The sequence below is a fragment of the Eucalyptus grandis genome, chromosome 7, assembly GCF_016545825.1.
Source record: "Eucalyptus grandis isolate ANBG69807.140 chromosome 7, ASM1654582v1, whole genome shotgun sequence".
NCBI lineage: Eukaryota > Viridiplantae > Streptophyta > Magnoliopsida > Myrtales > Myrtaceae > Eucalyptus > Eucalyptus grandis.
The window spans coordinates 32,689,220-32,708,028 of NC_052618.1; the positions used below are offsets into that span (position 1 = coordinate 32,689,220).

At 37.6% G+C, this 18,809-nt stretch overlaps 1 non-coding gene and 1 pseudogene across 1 annotated transcript; both read left to right on the forward strand.

Annotated features, from left to right (window-relative positions):
* The first annotated feature begins 11,214 nt into the window (after positions 1 to 11,214).
* On the forward strand, positions 11,215 to 16,265 carry LOC120296355 (annotated as a pseudogene).
* A 2,286-nt stretch (positions 16,266 to 18,551) lies between these two features.
* On the forward strand, positions 18,552 to 18,623 carry TRNAE-UUC. The gene has a single exon. It is a non-coding gene; the product is annotated as a tRNA-Glu (tRNA).
* Positions 18,624 to 18,809: the final 186 nt, after the last annotated feature.

Consider the following 18,809-nt stretch of genomic DNA (forward strand, 5'->3'; position numbering starts at 1 on the left):
GCTTTACGAGATCTTTTGGAATTTCGTAATAAATCTATAATAACACGAAGCATGTGGTTTCTTAAAACGTTAAACTCTCTTTTCTTTCCCTCCCCTTTTCCTTTTTTTGCCGGATTTCACCTCACTCTCCACAATTTATATTTCCATTTTTCTGTTTTTATTGCGGACATAATGATTTATCTTCATTGTCGATAATTATTTATATTTAAATATTTTTGTGCAAAAAAAAAAAAATTTTATTCATTCACTTTTGTAATCAATTCAAATAATCATTTAAAAAATATTTGTTACATTATTTATTTTTCGCTTATCGAAATTCTGAACACTTCTGATCAAAAACAAAATTCTGAACACCCATTTATATCATACTATGTGATATAACATATTAACATTTTTATGTATATTTTTTGTGCGTACAATGTGTATTTTTATAATATACTATAATGTAAATATGCTAAAAGAAGTTGTCGGTCCAAAAAGTTGTCTCCGGCGGAGAGCAATCGGGCGGTCTTGGGGAAGTCGCCAAAAAGGTTCAAACGACGTGTACGAGAGAAAGAGAATGGTTGCCCTTTTCCACCACCGTCCTTTATCACGCGTACGCAACTTTTGGGCGATGGGATGATGCCACGTCAGCGAATTTAGTGCAAGAACCTGCTCAATTCTACAAAAAGAAGAAGAAGAAAAAGCAAGAGATTTGCCTCAAATCAGTTAATTAGAGCAGGTAGGATTTAAGATTCAATTAGTTAGCATAGTGTACACATGTCAAATCTTGCTTATTGTAAATTAGGTGACTTTTGAGATGGAAAGAGAAAGAGAAAAAGTTTAGAAGTCATGTCGTCCACCTCGATGTCCTAAAGCAACATCACGAGATAGATCTTTACCTGGCAATTGCTACCTCATTCGTGGATTGGTTGTACACGTGATTAGAATAAGCTTCCTTGAGTTGTGATAGAATTTTTTTAACTTTGGCGAACATGATAGCTGTTTGTTATTTTTAACTTTGGTGAATATAAGAGCTGTTTGTTATTCACTTTGTCATAAGTAATGGAGGCATTGATCGGCAATGAAGGAAGAAGATGAACCGATGATCAAGGGTTGGGACTTTAACTAGGTGAATTCATGGCTGAACCGTTCATCTTCTTTTTGAATTTTCTTTTTTAGCTCTATGAGTGAGTGAGGTTACATCCAATAAGCAAATGCAAAAAAAACATGTGCATTCGCTTCATTTCAGTTGTATGCCCATGAAAGAACTTCAAATGAGAGTACTTAAGATCGGTAATCCGATAATATATCTATACAAAACTTCGACCCTGATTATCATCTATCTTTCCGGACATTTGCAATCCGCCCAAGTTATTGAAAGCACCATGTTGCGCGCTAAAACCCATGGAGAAGATGGTCTCTAGACAAAGAAACCAATCACAAACACCCCACACCAACTCCCTTCAAAGGGTTTAAATTCCACTTTCCCACAATCCATTCTCAGGTAGGAAACCTCTTGAGGAGGGTTGTTGAAGAAATGGAAATACTATTGGTCTTGGGAATTACTTGAGGGGAGGTTTCTCATATGGGGGTAGATAAGATGCGGCTCCAACCACCATTTGATGGGGGAATAGGCCTGCCAAAAGTTTGGTTTTTCCCCTAGAATCTTGCTCGGTCCCACCCAATGCAAAAGTGTTTTGGAAACGGAAGAACATGGCCAATATTTTTTTTTTTTTTTTTTTTTTTTTTGTATATTATAATTCGAAAAAGAAAGCCCCTTTCTTCATGATAAAGAAGAGACACTTTTCGATTCTAGGTACTTTTAGAAAAACTAGGTTTGAAAAGCACGCCGGACAAAATGTTGGAATCAGCATATGAAAATCCTAATATTTCACCTCATAGTTCTATTTTGGATTGACGAGCTACCTAGGTCGAATTGTGTTCTTTTGCATAGAACTCATAGTAATAAGTAGAAAAATCACTGGAGATTTCAATAAAACGCTGATCATAACGGAATGTGTATTTTTGGGCAAGCCTGTGAACTTATAAACTTTTTGAGACCCTTTGAAATTTCATGATAAAAATGACTTCTCAAAATGTTAAACTCTCTTTTGTTTCCCTCTCCTTTTCCTTTTTTTGGTCGGATTTCACCTCTCTCTCCAAAATTTAAATTCCCATTTTCCTGTTTTTTATTCGAAATTGGGGAATTGTTGGGGAGAATTATGTGGGGGGGTAGCAAAACCAGCCGCAGTCCAAATACAGCCCCCAGACAACCCCTCCCGTCACGCTAACGCCCCCTGCGTCAAAGTCAATGGGGAGAGAGGAGGACGAGACCAAGACTCCTGCTGTCCGTTGACCCCATAAAAAATAAAATAAGAAAAGGAAAGTTTTATATTTCTGTAATTAATTGAAGTTTGAACCCCTGCCCTTTTCACACCGAATCGAAACTGCTCCGCTTCTTCTCCTTTGTTCTTCTTCGTCACCGTTACTTTGCTTCCACCTTCCCTTATTTTTCTCCTTTCTGTTTTATTTTCGACACATCTTGATGGATCATTAATGGAAAAAAGATAGAAAGGGTCCTGAACTTTACACAATGTGAATATGTATAGATATATTCGATTTCATCTCTAGATTATACGAAAAGTTCTCGGACTCACATTTAATCGGATGAGAATATTAAATACTTTCATGTAATTTTGAGACTAAATTTTTGGTATATATTTAATTTGATTTTTACACTATATAAAAATATTTAATGTTGTTTTCAAAGTCGAATCAATAGAATAATAATAATAATAATAATATTTTTTTTACATGATTTAGGGGCTAAATTAAATATTTAGGTCAAAAAGGAAGGGGCCTACTGGGTCTTGTACTCGCGTTGGCCCAGTTGACCTTTCTTCACTTTTTAGTCGTCTTTTCTAGTTACTTATTTATTTTGCGGGTATCATACTTTCCATTTATTTGTTGCAGGCGACACATTTCCCTCCACCTCTAGTCATCTTCTAATTGATCGACCACGAATTGTGATCATCGCGCATGCCAAAAAAAAAATAGAAGTCGATACATATGATGCCAATGGCGCGTCCCATCAATCGGAAGAGCCGTTAAAAGAAATTCCTTTTGATCTTGATCGGAGGAAAACACCGTCTAACCTTGCAAGCAAAGCGAGATTTTAGGGCTTTTTGTTTGAGTTGTGCGAGATAAAGTTCTCATTAATAGAGGGAGTAATCTGGACGATTGCGAATGATATAATCAGTAAATATGTTTTTCCTTGTTGCAACATATCCATTCAATTGTCAATGAGGAATTATGCTTAGCTTACTTGATCTTCACTACAAATAGTTGTGGGATTTGCTATGACTTTCATGCAAAAAAAAAAAAAAAAAAAAAAGAGAGCTGCTTTTATGGCTCACGTCTCTTTTTTCTTATTTTTTTCAAGCTCTTGTTCTAAGTAAAGAAGAAAAATAATCACTTGCATAGCCAATTTCAAAGTTATGAGACACCCGTTAACTTTATGGATACGATGAGACCTAATTAATTGAAAGTGACATGAATGAAAGGGATTGCTCCATATTCACCCGAAGCAAGTGATAAGGTCATTGAAATTTCCAACCTGCTTATAATGTAGATTTTAATCTTTCTAAAAGTTCAACCCTCCAAATTTGACTTGTATTAGTTGAAAAGGCAAAAGGGTATCACAAAGAAAGGCAAATCTCACAATTCATTTTCTAATTTTACTATTACAAAGACAAAACAACCAGCGTGCTCAATTTTATATATTAAAAACAAAACTTAATTTTGAATGTAGCATCTCGAATTTTGCAAAACCCGACGTTAATTCATGACACCTCGAGTTCCCGATATTTTCATATTTTTGAATATTGCTAAATCTACCAAAATCTCCATCTTCTTAATCACCCAAGGTTGTGTAAAATATATTGGTTTTACCTGCAAAATCGAGTTTTAGATTTAAGAGCTCGATCACGTGGGAAAATGACTAGCGTCTAACAAATTACCGTCATTATCATGGTATCTGGTCATGTCTTTTATTTGCCAATATTAGATAGTCTCCTAAATTGAAAAAGAGGCACTTTCCAATTTTGAATGCTAGTATGACTATTTAGTGAAATTGTCGATTGAGTCAACATCATCCTTCATGAAACGGCATCACGGATGCCCCGAAAACTCGAGAAGTACTAATTTCATTATGCAAGTAGGTATTATAACGGTGTGTGAGTGTGACAATTAATACACAAGCCATCTAGATAAGGAAATCATCCCACGTTTATAGATATTGTTTGTTTCATGAAAAATAAATGATTTGAAAAGTAATATTTTGAAAACGTTCATCTATGTCATTTGAAAGAGTCGGTCAATAAAAAATATCTTCATTGTCGATAATAATTTATATTTAAATATTTTTCATGCAAAATAAAAATAATTTTTATTCATTCACTTTTGTAATTGATTCAAATAAATAATTTTTATTCATTCACTTTTGTAATTGATTCAAATAATCATTTTTGAAAAAAATTAAAAAGAAAATTATTTTTTGCTTATTGAAATTCTGAACACTTCTGATCAAAAACAAAATTCTGAACACTCATTTATATCATAGCATGTGATATAGAATATTGACAATTTATATATATATTTTTTGTGTGTACAATGTGTATTTTTATAATATACTATAATGTAAATAAACTAAAAAAAGTTGTCGGTCTAGAAAGTTGTCTCCATCGGAAAGCTCGGGCGGTCTTGAGGAAGTCACCTAAAAGGTTCAAACTACGTGTGCGAGAGAAAGAGATTGGGTTGCCCTTTTCCACCACCACCGTCCTTTACCACGCGTACGCGACTTTTGGGCTAATGGGATGATGCCACGTCAGCGAATTTAGCGCCCGAACCTGCTCAATTCTACAAAAAAGAGCAAGAGAATTGCCTCGAATCATTTAATTAGAGTAGGTAGGATTTAAGATTCAATTAGTCAGCATAGAGTACACATGTCAAATCTTGATTATTGTAAATTAGGTGGCTTTTGAGATGGAAAAAGAAGGAAAGAAAAAGTTTAGAAGTCATGTGGTCCACCTTGACATTCTAAAGCAACATCACGAGACAGATCTTTACTTAGCAATTGCTACCTCATTCGTGGATTGGTTGTGCACACGTTACAATTTATTTGTTATCAGAATAAGCTTCCTTGAGTTTAGGAATTTTTTTAACTTTGGCGAACATGAGAACTGTTTTTTTTTTTTGGTAAAGTTGGCGAACATGAGAACTGTTTGTTATTCGCTTTGTCATAAGTAATGGAGGCATCGATCAGCAATGAAGGAAGAAGATGAACCAATGATCAAGGGTTGGGACTTTAACTAGGTGAATTCATGGCCAAACCGTTCATCTTTTTTTCGAATTTTCTTTTTTATCTCCTAAGCGAGTGGGGTTACATCCAATAGCAAATGCTAAAAAACACATGCATTTGCTCCATTTCAGTTGAATGCCTATAAAAGAACTTCAAATGAAAGTACTTAATATTAGTAACCCGACAATATATCTATACAATACTTCGACCCTGATTGTCATCTACCTTTTCGGACATCTGCAATCCACCCAAGCTATTGAAAGCATCATGTTGCGCTCAAGCACAACTAAAACCCATGGAGAAGATGGTCCCTAGACAAAGAAACCGATCAAAGGCACTCCCAACCAACTCCATTCAAAGGGTTTAAATTCCACTTTCCCTCGAGCCATCCTCAGGTGGGAAACTTCTCGAGGAGGGTTGACGAAGAAATGGAAATACTATTTGGTCTTGGAAATTACTTGAGGGGAGATTTCTCATATGGGGGTAGATAAGATGCAACTCCAACCACCATTTAATGGGGAAAAGGCCTGCCAAAAAGTTTGGTTTTCCCCTAGAATCTTGTTTGCAAAAAGTGTTTTGGAAACGGAAGAACATGACCAATTTTTTTTTTTTGTAGATTATAATTCGAAAAAAAGCCCCTTTCTTCATGAAAAAGAAAAGACACTTTCAATTCTTGATTTTTAAAGAAATTGGATTCAAAGCGTGTGTAGCGCATAATGTTCAAATCAGCATTATATGAAAATCATATCATTTCGCTAGTGATTTTATTTTGAATCAGCATGCTATATAGATTGATCGGCATCTTGTATATAACTTAAGTAATATTCAAAACATCCGTCCATTAATGATAATTGAAAGCATATTTCGAGTAAAAATGTAAACTTATGAGCTTTTTAAGAGACTTTTGGAATTTCGTAATAAATCTATAATAACACAAAGCATATGGTTTCTTAAAATGTTAAACTCTCTTTTCTTTCCTTCCCCTTTTCCTTTTTTTTTTTTTGTCGGTTTCACCTCACTCTCCTAAATTTATATTCCCATTTTTCTATTTTTTGTTCGAAATTGGGGAATTGTTGGGGAGAATTATGTAGTGGGGCCCGGGGGGGGGGGGGGGCCGCGCGGAGAGGACGAGACCAAGACTCCTGCTGTCAGTTGACCCCATAAAAAATAAAATAAGAAAGGGTTAATACTTTAAAAACCCCAAACCTGTAACAAGTGACAAATTCCCAAAACTATTTTTGACCACCAAAACCCCAACTGGTATACCTTGACAAATTTACCATAAACTGGTACACTTGTGACAAATTTATCCTCTGTTAGTTTTAGTTAAATTTTCTTGTTAAATTATAAAGTTAAATAACACGTGACAATTGACCAGGTATATTAATTTGGGATTTTATACTCTGTTTGTCATAGTTTATAATTTTTGTGATTTTTTGTGGTATTAATATAATTTTTGGAGGGTATATTAGTCACAAATTTACTAGTTTGAGGTTTTTTGTGGTCAAATAAATTAGTTTGGGGTAAATTTGTCATAAATGTACCAGTTTAGGGTTTTTTTTATAGTTAGTCGGGGTAAATTTGTCACATGTGTACCAGTTTGGGGTTTTTTAAGGTATTAACCCAATAAGAAAAGGAAAGTTATATTTCCATAATTAATTTTTTTGGTCTGAAATTTTCTATAATTAATTGACCTCCTGCCCTTTTCACACCGAATCGAAACTGCTCCGCTTCTTCTCCTTTGTCCTTCTTCGTTACCGTTACTTTCCTTCCACCTTCCCTTATTTTCTCCTTTCTGTTTTATTTTCGACACATCTTGATGAATCATTAATGAAAAACGATAGAAAGGGCCCTGAACTTTTACACAATGTGTATAGACATATTCGATTTCATCTCTAAATTATACAAAAAATGCTCGGACTCACATTAATCAAATGATAGTATTAAATACTTTCATGAAATTTTGAGACTAAATTTTTGGTATATATTTAATTTGATTCTTAAACTATATAAAAATATTTCATTCTATTTTCAAAGTCGAATCAATAAAAGAATAATAATAGTATTTTTATATGATTAAGGAGCTAAATTAAATATTTATAAAAAAATCAACGATGACGTTATATATTATATATTAGACAAAAAAAAAAAAAAAAAAAGAGCTGATTTTATGGCCCACGTCTCTTTTTCGTAATTTTTTTTTCAAACTCTTGTTCTAATAAAAAGAAAAATAATCTATTCAATTTCTAAGTTATGAGGTACCCCATTAACTTTGTAGATAAGATGAGACCTAATTAATTGAAATTGACACGAATGAAAGGGATTGCTCCATATTCACCTGAAGCAAGTGACAGGTTCTTTGAAATTTTCAACTTGCTTAGCATGTAGACTTTAATCTTTCTAAAAGTTCAACCCTCCAAATTTGACTCGTATTAGTTGCAAAGGCAAAAGGGTATCACAAAGAAAGGCAAATTTCACAATTCATTTTCTAATTTTACTATTACAAAGATAAAGAAAACCAGCGTGCTCAATTTTATATATGAAAAAAAAAACTTAATTTTGGAATTTTACAAAACCCAATGTCAATTCGTGACACCTTGAGTTCCCGATATTTTTTTTATTTTTGAATATTGCTAAATCTACCAAAATCTCCATCTTCTTAACCACCCAAGGTTGTGTAAAAAATATATTGGTTTTACCTGCAAAATCGGGTCTTAGATTTAAGAGCTCGATCACGTGGGAAAATGACTAGCATCTAACAAATTACCCTCATTATCATGATAACTGGTCATGTATTTAATTTGCCAATATTTGGTTTCCTAAATTGAAAAATAGGCACTTTGCAATTTTAAATGCTCGCATGACTATTTAGTAAAATTGTCATATTGATTCAACATCATCCTTCATGAAATGGCATGACGGATGCCCCAAAAAAACTCGAGAAGTACTAATTTCATGATGCAAGTAGGTACAATAATGGTGTGTGAGTGGGATGATTAATACACAATCTAGATAAGGAAATCATCTCACGTTGATAGATATCGTTTATTTCATAAAAAATAAATGATTTGAAAAGCATTTTCCTAAAACGTTCATCTGTGTCACTTGAAAGAGTCGATCAATAAAATGTGTTTATTGTCAATAATAATTTATATTTAAATATTTTTGTGCAAAATAAAAATAATTTTTATTCATTCATTCACTTTTGTAATCAATTCAAATAATCATTTTTAGAAAATATTTTTAAATAATTTATTTTTCGCTTATCGAACTTCTGAACACTTTTGATCAAAAACAAAATTCTGAACACCCATTTATCTCATACCATGTGATATAGCATATTAACATTATATATGTATATTTTTGTGCGTACAATGTATATTATTATAATATACTATAATGTAAGTATACTAAAAGAAGTGGTCGGTCGGAAAGTTGTCTCCATCGGAAAGCTCGGGCCGTTTGAGGAAGTCGCCAAAAAGGTTCAAACGACGTGTGCGATGGAAAGAGATTGGGTTGCCCTTTTCCACCACCATCCTTTTCCACGCGTACGCGACTTTTGGGCTAATGGGATGATGCCACGTCAGCGAATTCAGTGCCCGAACCTGCTCAATTCTACAAAAAGAGCAAGAGATTTGCCTCGAATCATTTAATTAGAGTCGGTAGGATTTAAGATTCAATTAGTCAGCATAGTGTACACATGTCAAATCTTGATTATTGTAAATTAGGTGGCTTTTGAGATTAGAAAAAGAAAGAGAGAAAAAGTTTAGAAGTCATGCCGTCCACCTCGATGTCCTAAAGCAGCATCACGAGACATCTTTACCTGTCAATTGCTATCTCATTCGTGGATTGGTTGGGCACGTGTTACAATTTAATTGTTATATAAGCTTCCTTGAGTTGTGATAGGAATTTTCTTAACTTTGGCGTACATGAGAGCTGTTTGTTATTCGCTTTGTCATAGTAATGGAGGCATCGATCGGCAATGAAGGAAGAAGATGAACCAATGATCAAGGGTTGGGACTTTAACTAGGTGAATTCATGGCCAAACCGTTCATCTTCTTTTCAATTTTTCTTTTTTAGTTCCATAAGCGAGTGGGGTTACATCCAATAAGCAAATGCAAAAAAAACACATGCATTTGCTCCATTTAAGTTGTATGCCCATGAAAGAATTTCAAATGAGAGTACTTAATATCAGTAACCCGACAATATATTTATACAGAACTTTGACCCTTGATTGTCATCTATCTTTCCGGACATCTGCAATCCGCCCAAACTATTGAAAGCATCGTGTTGCACTCAAGCACAACGCGGAAACCCATGGAGAAGATGGTCCTTAGACAAAGAAACCAATCACAGGCACCCCACATTAACTCCATTCAAAGGGTTTAAATTCCACTTTCCCTCGGTCCATCCTCAGGTGGGAAACCTCTTGAGGAGGGTTGACCAAGAAATGGAAAAACTATTTGTTTTTGGAAATTACTTGAGGGGAAGTTTCTCAGATGGGGGTAGATAAGATGCAACTCCAACCACCATTTGATGGGGGACAAGGCCTGCCAAACAGTTTGGTTTTCCCCTAGAATTTTGCTCGATCCCACCCAATGCAAAAAGTGTTTTGGAAACGGAAGAACATGGCCAATTTTATTTGTATATTATAATTTGAAAAAAAGCCCCTTCCTTCGTGAAAAAGAAAAGACACTTTCAATTCTTGATTTTAGAGAAATTGGATTCAAAAAGCGTGTGTAGCGAACGTTCAAATCAGCATTATATGAAAATCCTAGTATTTCACCTGTGATTTTATTTTGAATGAACATGCCATGTAGATTGATTGGCGTCTTGTATACAACTTATAGTGATATGCAAAAAATCCGTCCATCAATGATAATTGAAAGCATATTTTGGGCAAAAATGTAAACTTATGAGCTCTTACGAAATCTTTGGGAATTTTGTAATAAATCTGTAATGACACAAAGCATATGGCTTCTTAAAATGTTAAACTCTCTTTTCTTTCCCTCTCCTTTTCCTTTTTTTTTTTGTCGGATTTCACCTCACTCTCCAAAATTTATATTTCCATTTTCCTGTTTTTATTCGAAATTGGGGAATTGTTGGGGTAGCAAAACCAGCCGCAGTCCAAAAACAGCCCCTAGATTCGGTTTCAATTACGAAACTGCCCCTGACACAACCCACCTCTTCACGCTAACGTCCCCGCGTCAAAAGTCAATGGGGACAGAGGAGGCCGAGACCAAGACTCCTGCGGTCTGTTGACCCCATAAAAATTAAAATAAGAAAAGGAAAGTTATATTTCCATAATTAATTATTTCTATATTTCTAATAATTAATTATTTCTATAATTTTTTTTTTGGTCGTATTCTATAATTAATTGAACTCCTGCCCTTTTCACACCGAATCGAAACTGCTGCGCTTCTTCTCCTTTGTCCTTCTTCGTTACCGTTACTTTCCTTCCGCCTTCCCTTATTTTTCTCCTTTCTATTTTATTTTCGACACATCTTGATGGATCATTAATGAAAAATTGATAGAAAGGGTCCTGAACTTTTACACAATGTGAATATGTATAGACATATTCGATTTCATCTCTAAATTATACAAAAAGTTCTCGGACTCACATTAATCATATGAGAATATTAGATACTTTCATGTAATTTCCACACTAAATTTTTGGTATATATTTAATTTGATTCTTAAACTAGATAAAAATATTTAATGCCATTTTCAAAGTCGAATCAATAGAAGAATAATAATAGTATTTTTATATGATTTAGGAGCTGAATTAAATATTGATAAAAAAATCAACGATGACGTTATTCATGCAGCTATCTCAATTATTTATATCTGGAGCTCGAACTCCCCAAACCACTTTTAAAAACACTTGAGCACGCCCGCACACTCCATATCCAGCTCATCGAGCACCATCCATGGCGGCTTCCTTCCTCTCCAATCCCTCCTCCCTCTCCTTCCTCCTCCTCCTCCTCCTCCTCCACGCTTCTCGCCTCGCCTGTAAGTGCTTTCTGAGCATATCCTTCTCTCTCTCGCTTTCTCTCTCTGTCTCTGTGGGTAGATTCTTGGCTAGTTGAGCAGCGGAATTCGCAGAGTTTGAGCTGAATTTTGTGTGGTCTATCGAGTCAGTCGAGTCTTGCGAGAAATGGGTATCGGAGCTTCTCGCTGGTCGAGTCCGGATTCGATGTGGGTTCGCGGCGGTTTCTTCCGTTTCTTTTCGTGGCGTTCGATCTGCCCGCTCGAAGTTTGTCCAATCTTGAGCGAGTCGAGTCGGGTGAGGAAGCTGAGGAATGTGTCTTGACGGTAGCTATTTCGTCTCTGCAGTTTCGCAGTCCTTCGTCGGAGTGAACTATGGGCAGGTGGCCGACAACCTCCCGCCGCCGGAGTCCACGGCGAAGCTCCTGCAGTCGACGACGATCGGGAAGGTCAGGCTGTACGGCGCGGATCCGGCGATAATCAAGGCGCTGGCGAACACGGGCATCGGGATCGTGATCGGCGCGGCCAACGGCGACATCCCTCGCTGGCCGCCGATCCCAACGCGGCCGGCCAGTGGGTCGGCGCCAACATCCTCCCCTTCTATCCCGCCAGCAAGATCACCCTCGTCACGGTGGGCAATGAGGTGAATCCTTCAGCTCTCTCTGTTCTTCCGAAACGGGCAAAAATCAAAGCGCGACCCTTTGAATTTCCCGAGATTTACAGGCTCAAGGAGAGCTAATTCAAGAAGTCTTGAAATGAATTTGAAGTCGCCATTCGAAATTCATCTAGCTTAAGTTCGTTCGCTGCCGGTTTTCGACACGACCCGTGATCATGATTTTAATTGAAGCAAATAATGCAGCTAAAACGGCGTAAAGGCCTTTGCTTTTTTTCCTTTCATCTGGCTTTTTGGTGGGTATGAATGATGTGAGAGATGGTGCCATTCCTTTTCTCTTTTCGATGGAGCAAACATCAAGAAAGGACCAAGAAAGCGCTAAAAAATTCGCGTTTTTCTAATGTTTCGCAGGTGTTCATGACCAACGACGAGAATTTGATGTCGCAGCTCCTGCCGGCGATGCAGAACATGCAGAGGGCCATCACCGCCGCCGGGCTGGGCGGCAAGGTGAAGGTGTCGTCGGTGCACGCCATGTCGCTGCTGAGCCAGTCCGACCCGCCGTCGTCGGGCCGGTTCCACCCCTCGTTCGAGGCCCGGATGAGGGACGTGCTGCAGTTCCAGCGGGAGAACGGCTCGCCCCTGCCCATCAACCCGTACCCGTTCTTCGCGTACCAGAGCGACCCGAGGCCCGAGACGCTGGCGTTCTGCCTGTTCCAGCCCAACGCCGGGCGGGTCGACTCCGGGACCGGGATCAAGTACATGAACATGTTCGACGCTCAGGTGAATTTGGTTTCTATCTCTTTCATTCTTGCCTTCTTCTTCTTCTTCTTCCTGGGAAATGGGCCTTGGAGAGAGAGTTCTGGGCCCATCTCTGCTGACAAAACTCTTATCTTTCTAACGGTCGAATGCATTGACGTTTGATTCTTTCTGTATGCCCCACTGGCCATGGCCTGATGATGTAGATAGAGTCCAGTTAAAGACTGCATTTCAATACTCGAGCTTGACTCGGTCATACACAGCTTGATATGAAAGCTGAGTCCGAGTTCGACCTGACAAAGTGAATTATCTGTCCATGGTCGTCCAATTTGTGTTTCGGGCTGGGGGTCAAGCTGATTAAGAACTTTTGAATCTGCTCTTTGCAATATGGTCATTTGTTCTCGAAAAGATGCTGCCTGTTCAAGACATTTCCTTCCTATAGGTGGAGTCTTGGTCAATCTTTTAGAAATGGTGGGCCTCAACTGAGCAATGAATGAATTCTCTTCAGTAGACTTAGAAAAAAGTGAGTCCACAACCACCCCTTCTTCGTTTAGGTCGGGTTCTCTAATAGCAACGTGGTCCCATAGAACTGAAAGTTTTGCATCTATGTATGTACTATGGTGGTGTCAAAGCATGCCCGGTCCGCCGCCTTGTTGTGTCCAAATTCCACGGTACCTATTGTCCTTTTGTTCATTGACCGTGAAATGAGAGTTTGCCTGATCAGCTCTCTCATAGTTTAGATGCTACTTTTGATGAGCTGAGGAAAGATGCTGTGTTTCTTCTCCTGTGTATGGGTGTAGCAAAAAGGAGGCAAGAGAGATGCTTTGGTTTTCTTTTCTCTTTTCTGGGTTGTTTTCAATGGTGAGGTTAGAGTGTTCTGGCTGAAAAAAGTTTGCTTCTGAGAAGAACTGATGGCTCAAACCTTCCAACTTCTGAAATAGGTTATTCATGGTGGTTGTGTCGCTGTAGACCTCCATTCAAGTACCTTTGTCATCAACCTTTTTCATCTTGCCTTTTGAAAAAGCATCTGGTTCCGTTGGTATATATGCCCACGATGTACCAGCACAAATACAAATTGATAAAATTAGTTACTGCACTTTTGCTTAGCTCATCTCTTTAGAATGGTGGTCATCCTGTGCTGTGAGAGATGGGAACCTTGGAAAGTTACTTGAGGTATGGGCTGACAGGCTGTCCAGAGGAAGAATTTTAGACAAAAGCCTCCAAACATCTTTTGGCCACGTACCTAAAGTGAACCAGAAATTAAACAAGTTGTGACAGGCAGGGACCACCCGATGTCAAAGCCCCTTCCATAATGTGGGTGAAAATGTAGCCATGGGGATAGAGTAGTTCTCATTAACTAGCTAGGTGACATATTGCACGTGCTTTTATCTGAACAACAATGTGAGTTCACTTGATAAATGAGCAAAATCACAATCTGCAGGTTGATGCTGTTTACTCTGCCCTAAAGGCTTTGGGTTACAAGGACATTGAAATCATGGTTGCAGAGACGGGGTGGCCGTACAATGGCGACAGCAATGAAGTCGGGACTAGCGTAGAGAATGCTAAGGCTTACAATGGCAATTTGATCGCTCACCTTAGATCTTTGGTTGGCACTCCACTGATGCCTGGGAAGTCCGTGGACACATACATTTTCGCACTCTATGACGAGGATTTGAAACCAGGGCCTACTTCTGAACGATCGTTTGGAATGTACAAGCCTGATCTGACCATGACTTATGACATTGGTCTTGCGAAGAGTAGCCAGGTAAAACAACCACGTTCACTCTTCTTCATGCCATTATGGCTCTTTATTTTGGCAGTATGTAATAGACAATACAGGAATCGTACTGTATCGAACAATGGACATGAAAGGTGGAGTATGCAAATTGCTTTGCAATCCATGTTTGAAATAATAGAACTATGGGTCTTGACCTTCGTGACAGGAGACGGAAAGGTGCGATAGGCTTTCAGGATCTATATAGGCAGCAAAATAAAACTTTAACAGAAATCATCTAGGGCCTACTCTGTTCTAGTTTGGCACAAAGCTACTATCATGCACATTATTTTGCTCTGTTGACCCTGCAAGGCACTCTGAATAAGAATTCTTAGTATTTGGAGGTTTTTCTTTCTTTCTTTCTTCCAATTTACTTTTTGGCTCAGAATTTGGGAGAGTTGGAACCACCTACTTCATGTAGACATCATATGTACAAGCCCCATTATTCATCAAGGATCATAGTCTGTACCTGTTGCAGTGACAGCTTCATTAATCAAATCCAAAAATCTTGGACCTCTATGCATACAGTGCTTTATTTCTAAGGATAGCATGATGGATAATGGGTACTTAGAAGAGGAATGCATGTGTGGTTGCCCCTGTATTTGTATTTGATAAGTTGCTGCATTTAGGAGCTTTAATTCTGCAACTCTTAGAAGTTGTAAAATCTGAAATGAACACTTAATAATTCTCAAAGTTTCTCCTGTACTTCAGACCCCAGCTTCTCCAAAAGCTCCAGTGACTCCGACCCCAGTGACTCCGACCCCAAAACCAACAGGACCGGGCTGGTGTGTTCCCAAATCTGGCGTTTCCGATGCTCAATTGCAAGCAAGTCTCGACTATGCTTGCAGCAATAACATCGATTGCAGTCCGATCCAACCTGGCGGTGCTTGCTTTGATCCGAACACCATAGCGTCGCATGCAGCTTTTGCCATGAACCTCTACTACCAAACATTAGGCAGGAACCCTTGGAACTGCGATTTCTCTCAAACAGCAACGCTCACGACGAACAATCCCAGTAAGTCTTCCAAAGCATGGCTCTATGAGTACTCACACTTAACCTAGACATTATAATTCCTAAACATGCGTAAATGAACACTGATCCTCGTATCTTTAGCATCTTTAGTATCTTATGCCTAACCATAATGCGCTACCCAAATCAATTTGTTATTTTTCCTCCAAAAAATGCCTTTGTTACCAAATGCATTTGCTACAAAATGAGAAGAGGCAGAGTAAATCAGAAGGAAAAAGGATGAAGTATGAGCTGGTTATAGGTATTGCTTCTGCAAATACTAATATAGTGTTAGACTAATCGCTTTCTCCAAAAGTTTAAGCTACTGAGAATCAAGCCATGGACTAACAGATAGAATAGGGGGTGCCCAAGTTCGAATTCGCGGTCTATGCTCGGATTCATGCAAGATAAAAACATTATTTCCGCAAAGTCGAGCAGACGAGCCAGGGCTAGCGATGTGCAATGAGTTCATCTCTGTAGTGAGTTATTGCTAATTTGAACTGAATTGTCTGAATTGCAGGTTACAATGGCTGTGTTTACCCTGGTGGGAGCACCTGAAGTGCGATAGAACTGTATCATTAGATGATATATATAAAGCGGAATAAGGAATGGCGGTGTAGTTGAAGAACTTTGTCCCCATATTTAGTTGTAAAGCCCTTCCTTCTTATATTTATAGGTGTAATACAAATACATATATGTAGCCCTTTTCTCCGTCATTTTATTTTTTTTTCCTCATAAAGTTAATGAGTATGGGAAAAAGGATCCCTAAGGTTTTAGGTTTGAATAAGTCTCCATATCGTGCCGTGTACCTTATTTCCTAGATCTTCAATGAAGCTACATGATTTTGGGCATTGATTTCGATCCAAAGGATCACTCTCTCTCTCTTTTTGCCTTTTCCGGTCCGATTATTTACTGATTAAATGCGGTATATTCGGTAGAAGCTGTGCCAGACCGTATTGTATTTTTTTTTTTTTTTTTTTTTATATGAGATGATAAATTAGGTAAATACGTATACATGTGAAGTAACGAGATGATGGGGTTTGGTCAAGGACGCAACGAGGTTTTTCATTCTTTACAAGGACAACTTCTGAACCAAAAGGACGAAAATTTATGGGATAATTACCAAAAAAGTCCTAAACATATTGCAATTATGTCATAAATTATTTTTTAGTCAATTCAATTCTAAATTTTTTGCATTTGTGCTAATTGAGTTCATTTGACATTGACGTGGCACTGCTGGTATTTTTAAAATAATATTTTAATTTTTGAATTTTTTTATAATTTTTTTCCCCCTTTCCCCTTCCCTTAGAGCCAGCCCTTTGCTTGGTTGGGCGAGGGTCGCAATGCCTTCACCCGATTTTGTTGGGTGAGGTCATCGTGACCCTTGCCCACATTAGGGTGAGGACCACGATGCCCTTGCCGATTCTAAGGGAAGGGAAGGGGGAAAAATTAAAGAAAAGAAAGAAAAAAAGAAAAAAATTAAAAAAATTTAGAACATTTTAATATTTTGAAATAAATTATAATTTTTTTCCCCTTCATCTTCCCTTAGAGCCTACCCTTGCCTAGTTGGGCAAGGGCTGCTATGCCCTCACCCGATTTTGGTTGGACAAGGGCCACGTGCCTTCGGCAACTCTAGATGGAAGCGGAAGGGGAAGGGGAAAAATTAAAGAAAAGAAAAAAATTAAAAATTATTCAAATATTATTTTAAAAATGTCACGTTAGTATTGGCTATGCCATGTTAGGTGTCGGTTGGCCAAAATTGGCCGAATGAACTCAATTGACACAAATATAAAAGATTTATGATTGAATTAACAAAAAAAAAGTTTAGAAATGAATGAAATTACAATAGATTAAAGATTTTTTTGGTAATTCCCTCCAAAATTGGCTTTTGGTAGTAGAAAGAGGGAATGAGCACGAGACGATGGGATTTCTTTTGCAAAAAGGAAAAACTGGGAATTGGGGATCAGGCGGATTAGGTTGGGTTTGGAATTTATTTTGGGTTGCTCGGATTTGGCTCAGTACGATTAGGATCATAATCGGGTTGTTTTAAATAGGTCGACATCTTATCGATCAATATCCGACCGACTTATCTTTCACCTATTATTTCCCTTAATATAGGCAAGAATTTCGTTTGACAAGATGGTTTTTTGTCATCCCATCAAATAGAAAATTTATGCGTTGGATCGGGTTGAATCCGTCATTTTACGGATTAGAAAGAAGGAAGCACGGCCCATCCCGTGGTGGGCGAGTTGGTTAGGGCACACACTGGCCACACGAAAGGCCATGGTTCGATTTCCCTTCTCGTCACGTTGCGTGACTTAAGCGGGGTGCCGTGGGTACCAAAATAAAAAGAAAGAAGAAGAAGGAGAAGGAAGCACGCATCTTTGTTTGTGTACGGGCAGCTTGCGGGTCGTGGAGTTGAGAAAAAACCCATTCGGACAAAAGATGGGAGAAGTTGGAAGCCAAGATATACGTCTTCTATGGAGTCCGTTGATACCGTCAATAAGTTTTAGCAAGCATCCATTGTGTATCCATCATACCACTTTAGAGAAAGTGATTTCCTCTCGAGAAACCGCAAAAAAATACATGATCAAGAGTCATGTTCTTGAAAGAACTAAGTTTTCTTAAAAATAACAGTTAATACTAATAAAAACCTAAATTAATACAACTACGATAAATTCACCCTTCGTTAATTTTCATTTAAATTTTCTTATCAAATTGCTGTTGGATGACATTTGATAGTTTACAGGTGTATCGGTCAAGTGTAGTACTTACCCTAAAATTTTCTATGATATGAGCAAAAAAAAAAAAAAAAAAAAACTAATTGAGGGTAAACTTATTAGAATTGTATCTATTTAGAGTATTATCATGTGTGTATTATGTTTAGGTTTTTTGTGATAAAAAATTAAATGAGATAAATTTGTCCAAATTTGAGATTTTTATGTTATTGATCATAAAAATAATAACGATGGCAATGATGAAAGTGAAAATTAAAATAAATTATTCTGCTATCATTTGAAGGTCGGATACATGATTTAATTATAAATATTATGCATCCCATACCAACTGTTCCATTGTCGTCCAGCGGTTAGGATATCTGGCTTTCACCCAGGAGACCCGGGTTCGATTCCCGGCAATGGAACTTTTTTTTTTTTTTTCAAATCTGCACATAATTAACGTATTTTCTAGAGACTAATAATTTTTCCAATTAAGGTAATTTTGGTTAGCATTAGAGTTACCAGAAAACAGTTCCAGACTTCCGATCACTCTCACTATCAATCCTCTGAAACCTGGCTCCTCCAGTTTTAACTAGTTTCTCATCATCACG